The following is a 20,572-nucleotide window of genomic DNA, read 5'->3' on the forward strand; positions in this document are numbered from 1 at the left end:
AAACTTTATACCATATTCAAATTATGCTTTGTCATGTTTATTTTGAGAAGTCCAGGTTATTCTAATTATTTAGGGTAATATTTCAATTTACACTACTTCAGTTTATGTGAACAATTATGTCATCATATAAGGATGGATTATAAAAGGATAAAATATTATGTCATATCAAAAAAAAAAAAGAGAGAATGGATGATAGCCACGTAAAGTCAAATTCTACCCAGAAGTTGAAGACACAATCATTTGTTCAAGAAAAACACCAAAATTTGCAAATTGCTTAAAAAAAAGTTTATCCTTCAGAGGACATTTTGCTTTCTTATAAGCTTTCTTTTTATAGATTATAAAGAAATTAAATTATTGTCATGAATAAACTATTGATGGACCGGAGCTTAAAGCCTAGTTGGCTGTTTCTGATTGGCTGTCCTCAAGTTGTTCCCCCAGGTCAAGACACTGCGCTAAATGCAAACTCTAGTGCTGGCCCTGGCACAGACATGGCGACTGTGCTGAGGCCTTCAAAGCTTCTCACACTGCAGCTGCTGCTGACACCGTGGATTCCCCCCAAAGAAGGATCAATGACTCCGCTGAAAGTGTTTTTCTGAAGGAGGGAAAGAACTTTCCCTCACCTTCCTACTAGGCTCAGATAATGAGTTGCAAACTGCTTCCTTGAGCCTCTCACTGAGATTTTGAATGAAAAATATTCACCGGTGTAAATATATAGATACAGCTTGTTTATTTTTCACACACAGTAACTTTCCATATATCTGAAGTCGGGCATAATCCCATGGCGAGCTGAGCTGTGAAACAAATGATCTGAATGGCACAAATCATGCAATGCTCAAAAGCATAGCTCTATTGAGTCCTTTAGTATAAAAGAAAATATCTTTATCCAGCTCACCATCTCCTGAGAGTGTAACTGAATTACTGTTTACCGTGTTGGTTCCTCTCATGATTTTAAGGCACTAAAAGGGTACAGTTCCTTTTTCAAACTTTAATTCAAAATAGTTTTAATAAACTAAAGTCTTGGTGCTTAAAACAATGAGCTTTCATAAGTAGGAAATCAGCCACACAGAACACCTCTTTCACTGAAGATTCTGGATAATGAGGCATCAGTAGAAAACAGGAACACTATGATATTTATTTTCATAATGTTCTCCACAAATCAGAAATCCAATGTTAAATTGATTTCTGAATTTGGAGGTGGGATATGAGTTCAATCCAAATAACTGAGGGGAAAATAAATACATGCAGTAGATATATGACTATAACAAACCAACTCTACTCAAGCTATGAATAGTATAATAGGAATTATTCCATGGACAGACCCTAGATACTGAGGGATATTGGAAAGAAAGAAGCAAGCACTTCCACAGGAAAAGTAAGTCCTTCTTACAGATGGGATAGACTGGAATTGTTCTGTGGTGTGATTCGCCAGCTATTATGCCCTTGTGAGAGGGCAATGGAAAAACTTAGTTTTGCCCAGAAATGCCTTTTTCCTAAGACCCTAAGATTGATACATGATGGCTTGAGGGGCAGAAAAACAAAAAAGAAGCCAGCAAACTATGGCCAGTGAGCCACATCCTGCACGTGGACTGTGACTGTTTCTGTAGAGAAAGTTTAATTGGAATAGAGCCACGCCTATTCATTTGCATGTTGCCTGTGGCTGCAACAAGAGGATCTGATTAATTGCCAAAGACACTGTAGGGTCTTTTACCGAAAGTGTTTGCCAATCCCTGCCTTAGGATATCAAGTACAAGCGTGAAACCTGCATCATCCACGAAAGATTTAACTGGAAACTTCTGAACTAACAAGACTTAAAAGGTTACTCGGTACAGATCTTGACCTTCGAACCAGACAACTAGACTTTGGGTAATTAAATTCCCAGGTGACTTCACTCTAGATCCAAGCCTATGTACCAGAAAGTTTCCTTGCCTTCCTTTCTACTGTATATCAAGTATTCCTTGTTATGTGCTGTTTCCTATTCAAATCTGTGCAGATTAAGGAAGTGACTATTGTTCTGGAAATTATTTCCATTGAGTGTACTGAATACACTGAACTTGAGCATTCTCTGCAAAAGATAATAGCTGCAAAAGTTAAAACGTACAGTATCTTAGATCAGGCTGCCATAACACCATCAACTGGTGGCTTAAACAACAGAAATTTATTTCTCACAGTCCTGGAGTCCGAAAAGTTCAATATCAAAGTGCTGGTCAGTTCAGGACCTGGTGAGGGCTCCTGTTCTGGTTTGCACCCACCTGCCTTCTCACTGTGTACTCACGTAACCGCTTCTGTGTGTGCATGCATGGAAAGAGAAAACCAGCAAGCTCTCTGGTGCCTCTTCTTTTAAGGCCTTAATCTCATCATGAGGGCATCACCTTCCTGACCTTAGAAATGGCCTTTGTAGAACTTCTTCACAAATCAGATAAAATTGTAGTTCAAGCTTGCTATGAAAAGCAAATAGTACAAAGTTTATTTTCTCCCTTCTTTAAAGTTGTTGATAGTTAGTGATTATTATTTTGATTGGTAGATATTCTGTACTAACTTAGGTCCCTATCATTATTTATTAACAGATTTCTTCTTAAATTGAGTACTTGAATTCATTCCAGATGTAAAAAGAGAGGTTGCAATTGTCAAAGCACTTCTTGCCGTATATTAAAAATATATTTTAGGGCTTCCCTGGTGGCGCAGTGGTTGAGAGTCCGCCTGCCGATGCAGGGGACACGGGTTCGTCCCCCGGTCCGAGAAGATCCCACATGCCGCGGAGCGGCTGGGCCCGTGAGCCATGGCCACTGAGCCTGCGCGTCCGGAGCCTGTGCTCCGCAACGGGAGAGGCCACAACAGTGAAAGGCTCGCGTACCGCAAAAAAAAAAAAAAAAAAAAAAAAAAAAATATATATATATATATATATATATATATATTTTATTGTATCAAGGTTCTACTTTTAAGATAGTTTTAGAACAGTTTGTTTTAAGAAAACTTCTACATGCAGAATTTTAGCTTAATTTGCTTCTAAAAATAGTTTAACCTAATCTAACCTTTTGGGAGGGGTGGCTCTCAGAAAAAAAATTTTCTCGCAAATGTGATGAAATCTTTTTGATAGGTGAAAGTGTGGCCGACTTTCTCCTGCAGCTCCCCACGAATGACAACAGGTGGATCAGGAATTCCTACCCCTCTCTTGAATTTAATCAGAGACACAAAGATGGAATCAATGAACTGTGGGGAACCAAGTGAAAGAGCAAAGCCAAGTGAAAATCATAGGGAACAAAAACACACCAGACTTAACAAATAAAGGCCTAGAGGAGACCAATTTGCCCAAAGGATACTGAAAGAACAAACATGCTTCCAGACAGAAGCCTTGTTTCCAATGGCAGTTCCCAATAGACCTGGCTGTATTTATCCAAACCTATATAATAAGCTTTCCTTTCTGTTTAAGGAATCTTGAGCAGGTTTCAGTTCCTTGCAACCAATAACCCCTGTTTAGAATAGAAACTGATGCCAAAGGACAGCATAGCAAGATAGGGATTTGCCTATGGCTCTGAGAAATGGGATGTTTCTCAGGTAGGGGAGGAGAAAGGCAGGTAGGGCTCGGATATTATCTGTAGGGTGCATTGGGGACACATGTAATTAATTTATTTACTGTAATCTGGTGGGAACTAGATCATACTACTGAAAGAAAATTTGGGGGGACTAAGTTGCAGAATATAAGGTAAATACAGATATTCCTTATGCCATTAAATCAAGTTTTCATAAGGAAAAGATCTGCTCTGGTTCCAGGTGATCCTGCTGAGTGTAGACAGTGAAAAGCAAGGTGCTTGCACTAGTGTAATAGCATGTAGGAGTGTCATTAGGAGAAAACCAAGGGGGACAAGAGTAAGTCTGGGGAGAAGATTTAGTATTGTGTCCTATGAGAAAATATCTCTTAGAGATTCCCAGAAGAATCAGAAGCTTAGAAAGTCAAGTAGTCAAAGGGATCAGAGAGTCAAGGGAAAAAAAAACATTTAAAAAGCAAATCTGGGGGAACTCCCTGATGGCTTAGTGGTTAGGATTCCAAGTTTTCACTGCCGTGGCCTGGGTTCAATCCCTGGTAGGGGAACTGAGATCCCACAAACCAAGCAACGTGGCCACACACACACACAAAAAGCAAATCTGGTTCACATTACAAAACTGGATATAGCTACAAAGAGAACATTCTAAGACTTCTTGTGTATTTATAACATACTCATCATTTGTTAACTTTGGTAATCTATATTTGCCTTCTTATAAATATTAAGTTCTTTAAAAATAAAAAGGGAGTTAAGTACTTTAAAAAAAAGAAATACGGATTAGGAATCCTATGTTCTATTCCACAGTGTCTTGGAGAAGAGAATAAAATCACAGGGAAGATTAACTGACATAAATTGGAAAAGTAGGTCAAAAATTCGGGTATGTAAGAGGAAAAGAAAATGAGAAGGATATAGGATTAGACGGTGTACATAACCCTGAGACATTATCTGGCAAGAAACTCCTCTTTTCCCTTCAAGAAGACTGTAGCAGAAAGCAAAGGGATGAGGGGTGGGAAGAGAAGAGTTAAGGGGGCAATAAAATTATATTAAAGCAACTAGAAGATAGAACTGTGAGGCAAAGCAGTATTCATTAATTTCCAAAATATGCTTTTAGAAAGCACCGTTCTCTACTTTGGGCCAATTCTAAATATCTGACATCTGAGGGAAACACCTACACTGTTTGAAACTGCTTTTCAGTCTTTCACTAAAGTGAAATGTGAAAGAAATAACTTTTTTCTCCTCTGGAAATTCAAGTAAAATGATTACAGACTATTCACATACTTTGTACTAACAAAATCTATCTTCAAAAGTTTAGGATTTTTCTATTCTCTTCATTGTATAAGATAATCTCTCAGTTCACAGTTCTTAAATTGGGTCAGAAGAAAAACCTTGTCAAAGGAAAGGAAAGGACTTTTATTTAGGCTCTGACATAATTCATTATATTTTCAACTATACATAAAAAGGAAGACGGATGAAACCCCAGCCTATAAATGCACTTTTATATGGCTGTCAAGAAACACAAATACAGCCACTATTTATCTGATGACATTGGAGAGAAAAGTAGTTCCCAGATGATGTGAGGTTAAATCGACAAAGATAAGGTGAATTGTAAAGGGAAGCATTTAACTGGTGAAACCAATCAGCACAGACAAGCAATCAAGGCAGCATTGTCACTTTTTCTTCCTCACTAAAAGGTTTATACTGTTAGGCTTTGGGGACAAAGTGTCTTAATAATTACATCAGATGTTTACTTCATTTTGCCTGTCTACAAATCACTAGGTCACTATCTGACATAAATCTGATTGTTCTAAGCAATCTCACCTTAAATCTTCACTTCCATTTGTACTTACCACACCATATTGCTCATGTGCTGTCTTCCCCACCTGGCTGTAAACTCACTGAGGACAAGGGTAAATCGAATGCAGTGGTTCTCAAAGTGTGGTTCTGGGACCAGCAGTACTGGCACCAGCGTTACCTGGGAAATGGTTAGAAATGCAAATCTCGGGCCCCACCCCAGGTCTGGAGCCCGGGACTCTGCTCTAAGGGGTCCTCCTGTTGATCCAGATACCCACTAATGGTTTTGAGAACTACTAATGGTGAACCACATTCAGGCACTGAGGGCAATATACCCAGCAGAGTGTCAAATCTAGAAGGAAAATTACACCTACGGGGAAATCTATCTCGTGCGGCTTCCAGCAGCCTCATTATATTCAGTGTCTCATTATCTGGATCCCAATTATCATACAGAAAATGAAGTATTTACCTGTTCACACTATGGAACCACATTACTTTTTTTCTGGGATATTTTAAATGTTAAAAGAAAAACGTTAGAGATATTAACACCTATTGTTTTGTGAAGGATTCATTTCAAGTCAACTTCCTTTTAGACCAGGGCATCAGGAAAAGCTTCTGATTTAGGTAACGGTTCTTTGTACTATCATAACACCCTGAACGCAATAGGGAATATTCTAGACTTTCTCCTCTCTTTCATTGTGTGCTCCTGAATGGCAATTACTGTGCTAATTTCTTAGACCTCAATAGCCTAGAACCATAAGTAGCAAGTAGTAAATATTCAGTATATATTAAATGAATGAATGAATTCACCTTATAGAAAATCAGCCTTCCATTTACAATTACCTAGTATTGAAATTTATAATTTATAATACTTCAATAATAGGTTCCATCTTCAGGATTTCCCTACACTGATGCAGGTTTGAAAATATTAAACCCATTCACATTAGATAATGTTATTACCAAAATGCTGTCTCTCGTTGCTGAGAAGATACAACATTCTGGGGTTCTGGGGATTAAAAGTATTTTAATAACAGAGTTATTATTCATAATGGGCATTATTCATAATACCCATTCTCTTCAAAATAATCCACTTACTTGAGAGCAATCAGTCAAAAATCAGAAAGCAACACATAACTGACAGAATTATAATTTTATTGGCAATGTTCTTAGGTCACTAAGAAACAAGATGGGTTACCCAGAGGCAGCCAGGTGGCTATTTATTTATTGCAAATTGAAGTGAAATTGACCATACTAGCTCCACCAACTAGTTGTTTACATGTGGCCAACCACAGCCATGCCAGTAGTTATTAACAATGCACTGCTGTAACTCTTTCTATTTTCCTACCTATTCACACTCAAAGGGATAGAGAAGGACTTCAAAGGCCTGGATACACTCTTCTCAAAACCACTCTTCTATGTTGCAAAACATAGAAAATATTCACTCCCATAGAAAATTCATGGGTCTACAGCTTCCTTGGGCATAATTTCAGAACACTTGCTTCTGAAGTGTTTGCAAATTTGTACAAATAGTTCTGATTATTCACCTTCACTCTAAATACAGTTTTACTTTTGTACTATCTAGAGAGCATTTTTCTTATTTCACAGCCCAGAAAACAAAACCTATGTAAAACCATGCCTTTCCAATTATAAGCGTTATTCTCCACTATTGATGAATTCAGTATTTTCCAGCCTCATGTCTATGAATTTTCTCAGTTGCTATAGAAAATGGACTCTGCAGAGATCTTTTAAAGCCAAACCACTTCCCAAACTCTACCCATTTTACCTGTAATTATATCTCAATCCATCCTGTAAGGAAATGCCTCCTGCCCTGAAGGAGTTTAAACTGTAAGAATAGTCAAATTCCTTTTCCCAAGCTGCTTTTCTTTTTCTGCAAGATGAAAGTAACTTAATTTATTCTGTAAGTAACCTAATTTGTGACACTCCTTCCCCTTTTGTCCATAGCCTCTTCTGATCTAATCCATGGCTGTAGGTACCATCTATATGCAGCTGATTCACAAACATATACTTCATCCCTCCTCAGCTCCAGACCCATATAATCCACTTACCATTGGACATCTCAATATAGCTTTCAAAACACTTAATTCAGCATCTCTAAAACTTAACTCATAATCTCTACCCCAAAAGCCATTCCTGCTACTCCAGTCTTTCCATATATAGTTTCCAAAGCAAAACTTCAGAAATACATCCTCAAATCTGACTGTCCTCTTACCTCACCACCAAACCATTTCCCAAATCTTGACCATCCCAACTAAGTAGATCTCAAATCCATCTACTTGACTCTAACTCCACAGCCACCACCCTAGTCCAAGCCACTTTTCTCTCCAACCTGGCTCACTGCAATTGTCCTTGAACTGCTCCCATCACCCACACTTGTATCTTGGAATCCAGCAGCCTGACATCTATAACGACAGATCTGATCACGTCATTTCCAAACTATAACCTGCCCACAGTCTCCTATAATCTTCATGATGAGGTCTGCATATCTTTAACATGACATGTAGGGCCTTGCTTGAAGTCTGAACTCTTTGCCAAGACCTATACGGCCCTACCTTTCCAGGTTTATCACCTGCCAATCACCTGGTTCACTCTCTATGACCCAGCTAAACTGGCTCTCGTTTTCTCAGTTAAGTCACTTGTTTGTCCCACCTCAGGATCCTTACTCAGACAGCTTCCTCTGACCATAATGTCTTTCCATACTTATTCCCTTGCAAACAGCTTCAACTTAAGTATCACTTTCTCAAAGAGACTGTGTCAGATTGTATTTTTCTGAAACCGTTTATAGCAGAGCAATATTTCTTATCTTATATGTGTTCCCAGAGTTCTGTCCCTTGTCCAGTAAGAGCTAAAGTCTGGTTCCCCTCCCCTTGAACTTAGGCTGGCTTGTGACTTCTCCAACCAGTAGAGTAAGGCAGAAGTGATACTGTGTGACTTCTGGGACTAGGTCATAAAAGGGATACAGCTTCTGCCTGCCTTTTTCTTGCAATAGCTTTGGAATTCATCCATAATTCTGTGAGGAAGCCTTACAGAAGCTCGTGGCCTTATGAGTTGTTCTGGCCAGGAGTCATAGCTAACATTTTAGCCAACAGCCATTGTCAAGAACCAGACACAGGACTGAATGTCCTTCAGACAATTCCGGCCTCTTTGCTTTGAGTTCTCCAACTGAGTTCCCAGATATCAAGGAGCAGAGACCAGTCATCACACCGTAGTCTGTTTAAATGCCTGACTCACTGAATATGTACACATAATGGTGCTGCTTTGATGCACTAGGTTTGAAGTTAATATGTTATGTTTTCCTAGTAATTGGAAGAGATGTCTCCCTGGCCCTTCTCTGAGACTTGGTCTTGCTGTCATCAACATCCATAGCTCTCACGTTACTTTAACTATGTCTTTAATATCTGTCATTTCTTTTACCTTGGAAGTTTGATAAGGATATGAATTCTATCAGCTCTGTTCACTACTGTATTCACAGTGTAGATATTCAGTAAATATTATTGAACACAATTATAAAATTATTAAATGCAGTTCTGTTAGAAGGAGTTAAAGAAAGAGGACCTTGGCATTCAGAAATTGGAAAAAAAGAAGCTAAAATGAGTAGCAGAGAAATAATGAGTGACTTTTCAATAAATCCTTTAGAAACAAGTGAAAATAAAAGACTACAATGCGGTGCTTTGGAATCACACGTTGGTGGTGTTTGTATTTGTATGATGGGGAAGCTAAGACATAAGTAAGATGGGTTGACAGTGTATATTTTCACATAAAACCTAGCTAAAAGCGTAAAACCCTGGGAATTGGGAAGCGGTGAAAAATACCTTAGTACATTAAAAAAAAAGTCACCCAAAGTTGACTTTTTGACTTTTAAAAAAGTCCAAAAGTTTTTTAAAAGTCAAATATCCAAGCAATGATGTCACTAGAAAAGTGAGAAAAGGGATAAAAGGCCATGGAAGTAGGAACCAGTATACGAACCCTGTTGTCAGCAGCTCTAAGTAACAAAATCACAAAAGTATTCACAATTAGATTGCGGCCAAGACACAGAAACCAGCATCAAAGAGCTTCTCTGCCTGAAAGCTCTCTCCAACAAAGAAAACAAATGATAAATACATCATTGGAACTAATGTGGGCAGAGACCCTAACAACTTCCTCCACATCATATACAGTAAATAAAAATATTACTGTATTAATAATAAAGCTGTCTTTTCTAATAATGTCAGATGTGAAAACCATATAGGTAAGTTCTCTAATGCCATTTTCACTGTAAGGTCTTAAGTTCTTCGAACCTGATTTTTCCTTTTGTTGATTTTTTCAAGATTCTGATTTTCAAGATATCCTTATTTTCAGCTGATTTGTGTTGTGATAAACAATGACACCTTTGCAAAATTGATTTCATACAGTATCTAGAATGAAGGAAAATATGCATGTAAAAAGGAAATGGATAGATAGACACACTTTATTTATGTTATCAAGAAAACCTTGAATAAAACTACTTTCATGGTTATTTTAAAATCTCCATGGGATTGAAAAATGGATAAACAAACAGTGTAGATACATAAAAATCTATAAAGGGAAATCAACACACTTATGGAGAAAGAAAGGGAACAATAAGGCTCTCCAAGGATTAGTGCTATGATAGATTCAAGTTTTAAATACTGTAGACCACAAGCCACAATAAATTCTCTAAAACTGTACTTCAAAGCCAAGCACTTTGAGATAATAAAATGTCCAATCAAATGGGTTGTCTTGAAAGATGTCTACAGTGGATAGAAAAATGCCAGCTAAGCTTTACTCTCAGCGTATATAAGAATGTATATAAGTAAAAAGTAACCCAAATCCCATTTACAACCTAATTGGGTCTGAGCTATCAGCAAAAGCAGGGACACAGAGGACTTTGTAGATTGACAATCCCTAAAGACATCGATGTAACACGTTCCCTTTAGCTGATGCCTTTAAACAGAGAGTCTTCCAAAACGCTACATGGAAGAAGTAGCCACACATTACAGCCTCTGTTCAGAAACGAATTCCTGAACCGCCCAATTCGATCTCACAGCTCATCCAGTCTTGCTCTCATTTCCCAGCTACGAACTTCAGAATTCATCTCCCTTTATGCTGCTGCTCCAAGCTCTCAGATTTGACAACCTGAGCTAGCTCCAGCTAAAAGCCTGCCCACCTGCTCACTGAAAGCATCACCAGCAAACCTCCTGATACCTATTCTGGCTCAACGTGGCCTTTCCCCACGGGGAGCCCCTTACCAAGGGTAGGATGCCTCACAGCAAGGACTGGACATGATATTCTGCTGAGGCCAGAAGAATAAGTAAAGCAATGGGCATTATTATCAAGATATATTATGGAGATTTCTTCTTCTCTCTCTTTCTCTCTCTCTTCTTTCTTTCTTTCTTTTGTGAGAATGCATCTCATTTAATATAATGAAAACAAACAGAAAATCAAGCTTTACTTCACTGCATTTTGGGTGTGTGCATTCTTTCCAGTTAGCATCAATACCAGAAAAATTATCTGAATTTTGCCTAATTCATGTTTATTTTGCATGAATATAAATTTTGCCCTCCTTATCTCTCAGTGGTTACAATCACATAGCTGCATAATGTTCTTGGTTTAAATTACAGTATTGTCAAATTAGCAAGAACATAGACAAGAATAGCAATGGAATTGTTATGCGTATATGCTTTCTAAATTACAATATGTGCAATACTATGTACACTCTAAAAAATACTGGTATTCCATAACTGAAAACCAGCATTTGGATGCAAATGTCTTATGTCTTTCTGTCTTTTAACTCCCAAAGCAGAACACTTCTAAATAATGGATCTTCTTGGCTTGTAATTACAAAGTGCCATACGCCTTTCTTTTAATTAAATGATTTCCATATTATATCCAGTTTGCTTTATTAAAATAAATCAAAAAGAAAAAAGAAAAAAGCCTGGTTGAATTAACTACAAGATTAACACGCAGGCATGACTTAATTCTGCTTGAGATCACTCGTTCCTATGAACTATTTTTTGTCTTTAATTCTGTAGAATTTCAGCAAAACCTGTCTGCATCAGTGGTGTATGTGATGGAATGCTACAATTCCCTTCACGTCCACGGTGTCCCAAACACAACAAAGGCAGATTTTTAAAACGGGTTGAGACCATTTGTTCATGCCTTCAGTATACAAGTGTCAAACTTATTCCAACTTGGTGCATAGTATGCTTTTGCCATCTGCTGGAACAATGATAGACTGCAGGTGTAATAATCTGCAGCACGAAGGGTTGAAACAATGGTGATTAAACTGGATTAACCAGACACTTTAAAGATGATTTCTCAGGGCTCTAATACATATATAAGGAGAGTCATCAGTCTCTTTCAAGATTTTTAGGAAAGAGATCTTCCAAAATTAGAGACCTTCAGGGAAGCCTGAGAACCTTTCCTTTGTCTACGATTACTATCTTTGCAAAGGTTCCCTTAAGATGCAAGGGTGTCTATTTAGAATATGCAATGCCATAGCAAAACAAGAGAAAAAAAGTCTAGATTTCCAAAAGCTGGAGGCTTAGATAATAGAGGGAAAAATGCAGAGTCTTACTAAATCATTTTCATTTTCAGCAAACATTACTTTTTGCTGAAAATTAATTATTTTTCCACAAATATGATCAATTTCTCCATTATTTGACAGGAGAAGTTTTCCGTGGTCTTCTTACATTTAGGGACCACAATGTGCATTCCACAGCATTTTGAACTTATGATAGCATTTTAATTTTGCAGTTCTCTGAGTGTGGTAGATTCAACATTATTACCATCATCTGAGTGGTTTGGTAACTGAAATATAGAGAATTGGAGCAGGTAGACTCTAAAATGACCCCTAAGGATCCCACCTCCTGGTATTCATACCCTTGTGTAATTTTCTATCCTTTGGACTGTGTTCTGGACTTGCAGACTTGCCCCTTACAAATAGAATACAGCAAAAGTAATGGAATGCCACTTCTGAGGTTAGGTTATAAAAGACTTGACCTCCATCTCTCTCTCTTTCTCTTTCTCCTCTCTCTGTCTCCCTCCTTCTCCCTCTGACTCTTCTCACTTGCTGAGTCTGATGAAGCAAACAGTCATGTTGTGAGCTGCCCCGTGGAGAAGACACAAGGAAGAGTGGGAGTTCTCTGACAAACAGCCAGTGAGAAAAATGAGGCCCTTAGTCCGACAACCCGCAGGAAACCGAATCCTGCCAAAATCACATGAGTGAGCTTGGAAGGAGATCTTTCCTCAGCTGACCTTTGAGGTGACTGGCAGCCTTGGCACTATCTTCACCGCAGTACCACACGTGACCCTAAGTCAAAGCACCCAGCTAAGCCACACACGCATATCTCATGCACAGAAACCATTAACTCATAAATATGTTTTTAGCTTGAAGCTAATACATTTTAGGGTAGCTTGGTATGCAGCAGTAAGTAACTCATACCAGTGGAGTCAGTGATTTCCCATAGACACCAGCCTAGCTAATGATGTTGCCTTTAGGCAGCAAACACGTTTAGCTTATCTCAGTAAAAAGTCAAGAGAAACTCTAATGCCAGCAAATTTAAAAAGTATGCAAAAGCAAGAGGAGAAACAAGTGATGCAATGCGACAAAAATTCACTGAGCACCTAATCTTTGAAAGGCCTAGATTAGGTAAACAAAGAAAAAAGTTCAATATTGAATGGGAAATGCCGTAGACTGAATGCTTGTTTACCCCTAAAATTCATATGTTGAAACTTAATCCCCAACGTGATGGTATTTGAATGTAGGGTCTTTGGGAAGTGATGAGGTCATGAATGAAATTAGTGCCCTTATGAAAAAGAACACAGGGAGCTCCCTTACCCCTTCCACCATATGGGATTATAGTGAAAAGACAGCCTTCTATGAACCAGGAAGCAGGCTCTCACCAGGCACTGAATCTGTCCTTGATCTTGGACTTCCCAACCTGCAGAACTATAAATTTTTGTTGTTGATAAGCCACCCAGTGCATGGTATTTTTGTTATAGCTGCCCAAACAGACTAAGACAGGAAGTAATACAGGTAAAGATGAGTTAATAGAGGAAGATTAGATTGAAGGATAGTAATAATGATGCTAATGTTAGCATGACTCGAGGAAGAACATCCCCCCGCATAAAAATTGGGATAGACACCAGTGGGCAGACAGCTTTTGAAACAGGCCTTGTAAGGAAGCCTAGGATTTCAAAAAAGGAAGAAAATTCTGAGTAATGGTTAAAATGGGAAAATGTACTACTGTAAAATGAGGCATATTTAAGTAAGAGTGAGTGAGTAGTTCACACACAGAAGATACTGGGGAATAAATCTGCATCAGTCACATGAGCAAAAGTCCTGAATGCCAGGTCCAGGTCCAAGAAGTCTGCACTTAATTAATTCTGCAAGGTTCCAATGAAATTTCCTGGAAAGGAGAAAGCTGAGACCAAATTAGCATCTTAAAAGAATTATTTTGCAACAAAACGAAGGACGGGTCCAGATGGTACAGGAAAAATGTGAAAGACTTTGAAATGGACCAAAAAGGTTATTGGGTAACTTTAATCCTAAACTACAGGTGTTGAGAGCAGGAATCAGGTGTACTAGGACCATGGGCCAAAACGGGCCAGTGGTCTGTTTTTGAACAGTATCGGAGCTGTGAATGGTTTTTGTATTTTTTGAAAGGTTATAAAACAAAACAGAACAAAGCCAAGGTGAATATGTGACAAGAACCATATGTGGACCACAGAGCCTAAAATATTTACTATCTGGTCCCTTCTAGAAAAAATTTGCTAACCTCTGTTCTAAAGAACATTCTTCCAGGTTCTGAATCTAAGGGATTTGCACCTTTCTTGGTCTTTTGAGCTATTTTAGAATTCTGTAAATTGTAGATAACTGATAGCACTGCAAATGGCTCTTGTCTGTTAGCGTGCAAAACAACCCTGTCTGATGGAGAGACATTTCATTTCTCCTCCCTAACCCCACCTGCCCACCCCATCCCTATGAAAAAGAGTTGGTTTTGCTTCCGTCTATAAAATCATTTCATGGCCTCTATCTCTGCTCTTTGATTTATTTTTTGAACTGGCTGTTAATATCTAACTGGTTACCTCATAAATTCATGAGTTAAATAAAATCTTTGACATGTGTTGATCTTATGTTTTTTATGAGAGTCAGGATCTGGCCTTTTTATAAATGCATATTTTAACAATAGGAAAAGAAAAAGATGATAAATTAGAGACGATCGAAGCTGTCTCTAAGACTGACGTATGTTCCAGCGTATCATTAAACACCATGGAGTTCTGGGTGTCTCTGGTTATTAAGTTCAGCAATTCCCCAAGTATATACGGAGGTTAGAGACTAAGCAGGCACATCAGCCCTCTCTTGATCCTAAGGATGTTCTGGGTGTTAAGATGAGGACCAAACCAAGCAAAGTCCAACAGACCACCATCTCTCCTACTGGATAGTCACCCAATGAGGGTCTAGATGAAGGGAAAACCCCATCCAGTAAAAATAATAACATAAAGCCTCAATGTGGCAAGGAGAGGCACAGTATGGGAGTCAAATCTTGTACCTGAGCCCTGAGCGTGTCAGCAATGCCCCCTCACAGTAGGTTCTTTTCCAAGTCTCCCCAGAGGGCAAATATTGGTCTCTTCTTCTGGAAAGCCCTCTTTTCTCTCCTCTCTCATCCTCTAATCTCCTTTTTAGACTAGGACATGACTGCCTCCCTCAAATGTTTTACTTTCCTTCTTGCTGCTCTGCAAAAATCCTCTCCACTAGTTCTTTCTTAATTGACTCTGATGGTCCATTAGAACCAATTCAGCAAATAACTATTTATCTTTGCTCTACAGCAAGAAGGGTTTAATCCTGAAACTCTGAGTGAGTTGATATTTGTGTGTTTGGGGATGGTGGTAGTGAGATATTTAATTTCTAAAAGGTGGAAAAAGTTCGTCTTTCCTATTAGAAAAAATCTGAATTAACTTAACTTACACTTCCACAAGGGTAATGGCAATGAATATGGGGAAAATAAGGTGGATTAAGAAGTTGTTGTCGGGGCTTCCCTGGTGGCGCAGTGGTTGAGAATCTGCCTGCTAATGCAGGGGACAAGGATTCGAGCCTGGTCTGGGAGGATCCCACATGGCACGGAGCGGCTGGGCCCGTGAGCCACAACTACTGAGCTTGCGCGTCTGGAGCCTGTGCTCCACAACAGGAGATGCCGCGATAGTGAGAGGCCCGCGCACCGCGATGAAGAGTGGCCCCCGCTCGCCACAACTAGAGAAAGCCCTCACACAGAAACGAAGATGCAACACAGCAAAAATAAATAAATTAATTAATAAACTCCTACTCCCAGCATCTTCTTTAAAAAAAAAAAGAAGGTGTTGTGTAGGTAGAATATTCATAAATTGGCATTTTATGGAATATAGAGGATGAAACTTAAGAATTGTTATAAAAGGTATTCCAGTATGTCAAGGGTGGTCCATTGGTAATGATGTTAACAGTTACAGGGAATTCGGATCAAGGAATTGGTTTGGGAGGTTGTTGGGGGGATTATGATGTGACTTTTCTCAATATAAAGTGCAATTATAGTTGTAATAGTCATTACAGAAAAATTCAACATAGTGACTAGGCCTTGGAGAATGAATAGTGTAGTGTAAAAGTAATTCCTGTCTATACCACAGATAAATCATATGGTTTGGGTACTTATTTTGTCTTTTTTACCTAATTCTAGAGTAGAAACTTTTCCATGACCTCATAGAACTTTTCTATTATTTTATCCCTGGATTTGAAGAAGAAATACAACAACAAAAACTGTCTGTTCTTATACTTACTATGTTTGGAATGCAATTATGGGATATTCCCTATTTTTAAAAAGCTTCCCTATATATAGCAAAATATGATTATGATCTTCTATTAATCTCTGAAAACTATAATACCATCATTAATCTTTATCAACTGAGTCCATGGATTTTACATCTCTGCAAGATCAGTCAGCAATTCAAGAAGATTTTCATCAGTGGCAACTAACATCTGGAATGGAATAAGTCATATTTCATTTACTTTATCAGACTAAGTTTATATTTTACTGTTTTGATTCAGATATGGAAAAGAGACAAGACCTCATGATTTCTAAGCAATTTTTCTATATACGTGGTTTTGTTTTTGTTTTTGTTGTTATTGTTGTTGTTTCTTTCCATCTGGCCAGAAAAGGGTGCTCAGAGTCCTAAATTTTCCAATACCTCCAAAAATAAATAAGTTAAAAAAAATCAAGCCCATTTAAAAGCCTGATTCTATGTAGTTTAATGTGTAAAAAATGTTTCAAAGTCAAACATTCTTTATTTCCCCATTTTCCGTCATTATTTTTACAAAATACAACTTCATTTGTAAAAGAGAGGTATTACATTTTTTGAGAAAATGGATTGTATCCTGAGCCTTGGCAAATCTATGGAAATCAACACTCAGTCAAATGAATAATATGAATCCTAGTTTCAGGACTTGCTTTAGGCAAAATATGTCATATAGACAATCTTTTCTTGCCTCCCTGGAGACCAGGGCGAGAATCTGACAGAGTAGAAACCAGAAAACACATTACCCTCAAACTGAAATATTGTTTAGGCCCCAGACATTTCCTATTCACTTTAAGAAAACTAAGACCCACATACCGCGTGACAGTTGGTTCCTTTCAAATAAATTTTTGTACAGATCCAGTGGTGGAAAATAAAGATTAATCTTCAAGTAAAATACCAAGAAAAAGCATAAGTGTGTTTTTTTCTACCTGTTCTAATGAATTAAACATTCTTTTTTGAGGTAAAACAAAGGCTTAACTGCTTTTGAACGTCCTAGAGCTAGTATAGTGACGTACACTCAAATTTTTTTTTCATAGAACTGATTTACTACAGTCCTTCAGCATGACCAAGAGCCCACTCCAAACTAAATCATTTCACTACTGTCAAAACTAGAATTTACCAAACAGTATTTAAAATGCAACACAGTATTCAAAATGAATCCTTAATGAGTTATTATATTTTTTTTTTAACAAAAACTTTGTACACTGAGGCAAAGTACTGAGGATCTCTTAGAGGTGTTACATGCAATTAATCATAAAGATTTTTTTTCTGGGAAAATAAATCTATGTAGGTTTTTAAATTACAGTATTAGGAGTCTTTTTATCATGTGCATGGTAATTAAAATTTATAAGTAGAACACACAAATCTTTTATACACTAAATCTGTCTACTTCACATGTAGCTACACAGGTCAATGCCTTCTAAATTTTTATGCTGGCAAATTTTCACTAACCCTGCTGAATTCCCTCCCTTATGCAAAATAATTTTTTATACTCCAGGGACAACTACTGTAGTGTATCAGAGGAATTCCTGACCTCCAAATCCAACTTTGGTTAAGCATGGGGTTTAAATTATCTGCAATTATTTAATATGGCCTGACATTATCAAAATGGTTTAAGGAACATATTTTAATCTACAATTTATCTCCCTTTTTGAAAAAATTCTTCTGGTTACTCAGGCAAATAAAAACATCTAATATACTTAAGAAATGGTTATCTCTTAGGGATAAGATTTGTAAATACAAACATTTTGAGATTACAGAAATTGTAGACATTTGTTTGTAAGAGAGGATTGTTGGGAGAATAGAAAAAGCATGAACTTTGGTTTGAGAACACTATTCAAATTTGAGTTCTGTCATTATTGGCATTGATCGCCCTGAGTCTCAATGTTCTCATCTGTCAAATGGGACAATAATATAGACTTTGCAGATTTGATAGGCTTAAAAGAGCTGGGCAGGAAAGGAACAAGCACATGCTATTCAATGAATAATGATTCCTTTTTTGTCAATACCTATACCAGGAAAATTTGACAAGAAATTACTTGGATCCACATACTTTTATTGGAGAGAAAGATTTCTTCTGGTTTCTGACTTAAATTCTTGGGAATACAATAATTTATCAGTAGGGCTGAGAACATTCTAACTTTGTTTGTTTCATTATTTTTGTTTAGACAAACTCTAATTACAAAATTCTGATGCATTCAAGTCCAGTCATCTTGTATTCCCTGACACTGGCCGGCATGGCCCAAGACAAATCCGCTTACCAAATAAATAATTCTAAGCAAATGAACCCGGCTGTGAGTCAACCGTCATCAGTTACTACAACAGCAAAAGCTAGAATTATAAGCTCATCTCTCACAACTCCCTACAACTATGGGTAGAAAAAAAAAGTCAAACAACCCTATGATTTGACATGCCAGAATTAATATACATAACCACATATCTCCAACTTCTCTGACATAAACAGTCACTAAGTTTAGTTGTGTTATAATTAGAGAGGCATAGTGGGTTAGCAGAGAAATCATTGTGCCAAAAGGCCAAAGACTGGGTTTTCAACCCATCCCCCAGTTCCTAGAGTCTGGATATGTCATTCAGAGTCTTTATTTTGCAATTTCTTTATACAATACCAACAACGCTACCTACCCTGTCTATCTTACACAGTTATTAAGAAGATAAAGCATGAAAGCACTTTTAAAGTTCCAAATTGTTAAACAGAAATGTACAGCAGTTGATTTCAGTGAACTCAATGAAAATTTACTATAGAAAATATGTGCATCTATTTTCCTTCTACAAGGAAGAACAATATGATACTTGGCCTACATGGCCCAAGTGCCAGAAAGAACTCTATTTTGCCAAAAAGACAAATTTGCATAGGAATAAAATGAATATCTCCTTGTATGCATTGCCTAGTGAATTTATGCTTTAGAATAAATATGTTTAATCACAATGAAAGTAAGAATAAGGCAAAATAAACCTGTTTGAAAAAGAGTATAAGGTTTGCTACCAAAAAAGAATAAAGTACAAAATGAACCAAAACTGAAACAAATTTTGCCTTTTGCCAGGGACTGACTGTGGTTATTAGCACATCAAATCAGGAATATTTGATTCGAAAAGTACTCACCATAGTTTGCCTCGCCAGCAGTATCCAGGCTTTAGCTACAGTTTTAGGTATGATAATCCAGACCATTTTGCTAGTAGCAAAATCAAAGACTTGACGCTGACCAAAAAAAAAAAAAAAAAAAGCTTAAACTTCAAAATCTGAGAAGCATTATACTTCAGAGTGAATTTATAACAATGCATTCATCCCATAAATGTAGAAATTCTGTAAATATACTTCTCGAATTGAAGAATAGCACTGTTAAAGAGAAAAACCACAGACCTAAAATGGTGTCACTTGTGCTAAAGCCCATGATGCCAAACCTAGATTTAATACCTTACCCAATTGTAGTTTCGACCTTCACCAGAAATGTAATCTTAATCAACCAATCTGGAATTTTCTGGGCAGCACCAGTAAGGTAACCTGTCACATGGGCCCTCTCTATCTCCCCCCAGAGGAAGAAGAGGCAATCTGTATGATAAGACGCTTGCCCTTGGGTTCCCCTGAAAAGATTTCTTGCCCAAAATAACTTTTTCTTTGTAATAGTGACTTCCTGCCCCACCCTCCTTTCTATAAATTCATTTTGTATAACCTCTCAGAGCTCGCTTCTAGTTGTTAGATGGAATGCTGCCTGATTCATAAATCATTGAATAAAGTTAATTAGATCTTCAAATTTATTCAGTAGAATTTTGTTTTTTAACATCACTAATAACTGTCCAGGAATAAATTTGATTTATAGTTAGGGAACTTTAAAAAGACATCCATTTCTACCCAAATTTACATCCAGTAAATTATTTCTTAGTTTCTCATATAGGCTAAATATAATAAAAGTAATTTTCCATAATTGAGTCCTTATATAAAGAGAATCTAAAAAAAAAGAGTAGCCTTTAAATGTCTATAAATAAAAGCCAGATCTCAGAGTATATTTAGGAAATTGAAAAAAAGGAAGAAGCTAAAATTTTTTGATCATTTGCTATGTGCCTGGCGCACTGCTTTGGATTTGGTAAACATTTCATCATTTCATTTAACCCTATCCCATGCCCCCCCCAAAAAAAAAAACCCAAAAACTCTACAATCAACAAAGATCAGTAGTTGCCAGGGCTGTGGTTAGATGGGGGGATGAACAGACAGAGCACAGAGGATTTTTAGGGCAATGAAAACACCCCGTGTGATGCTACAGTAATCGATATATGTCATTAAACATTTGTCCAATACCATAGATTGTACAACACCAAGAGCAAACCCTACGGTAAACCATTGTCAACCAAGAAGAAACACAGAAGGCTACAAATAAGAAAAGAGTTTACTG

The 20,572-nt window shown here is 37.5% G+C and overlaps 1 long non-coding RNA gene across 1 annotated transcript in view; it reads right to left on the reverse strand.

Annotated features, from left to right (window-relative positions):
* The window catches only part of LOC308605138, a 135,394-nt gene that overhangs the window by 86,051 nt on the left and 28,771 nt on the right, over positions 1–20,572 (reverse strand). The window contains exon 2 of the long non-coding RNA XR_014013609.1: positions 19,288–19,383. This is a non-coding gene — a long non-coding RNA (uncharacterized lncRNA). The remainder of the gene's footprint in view (positions 1–19,287; positions 19,384–20,572) is intronic.

This window comes from Mesoplodon bidens (assembly GCF_964165515.1).
Source record: "Mesoplodon bidens genome assembly, chromosome: 17".
NCBI classification, from domain to species: domain Eukaryota; kingdom Metazoa; phylum Chordata; class Mammalia; order Artiodactyla; family Ziphiidae; genus Mesoplodon; species Mesoplodon bidens.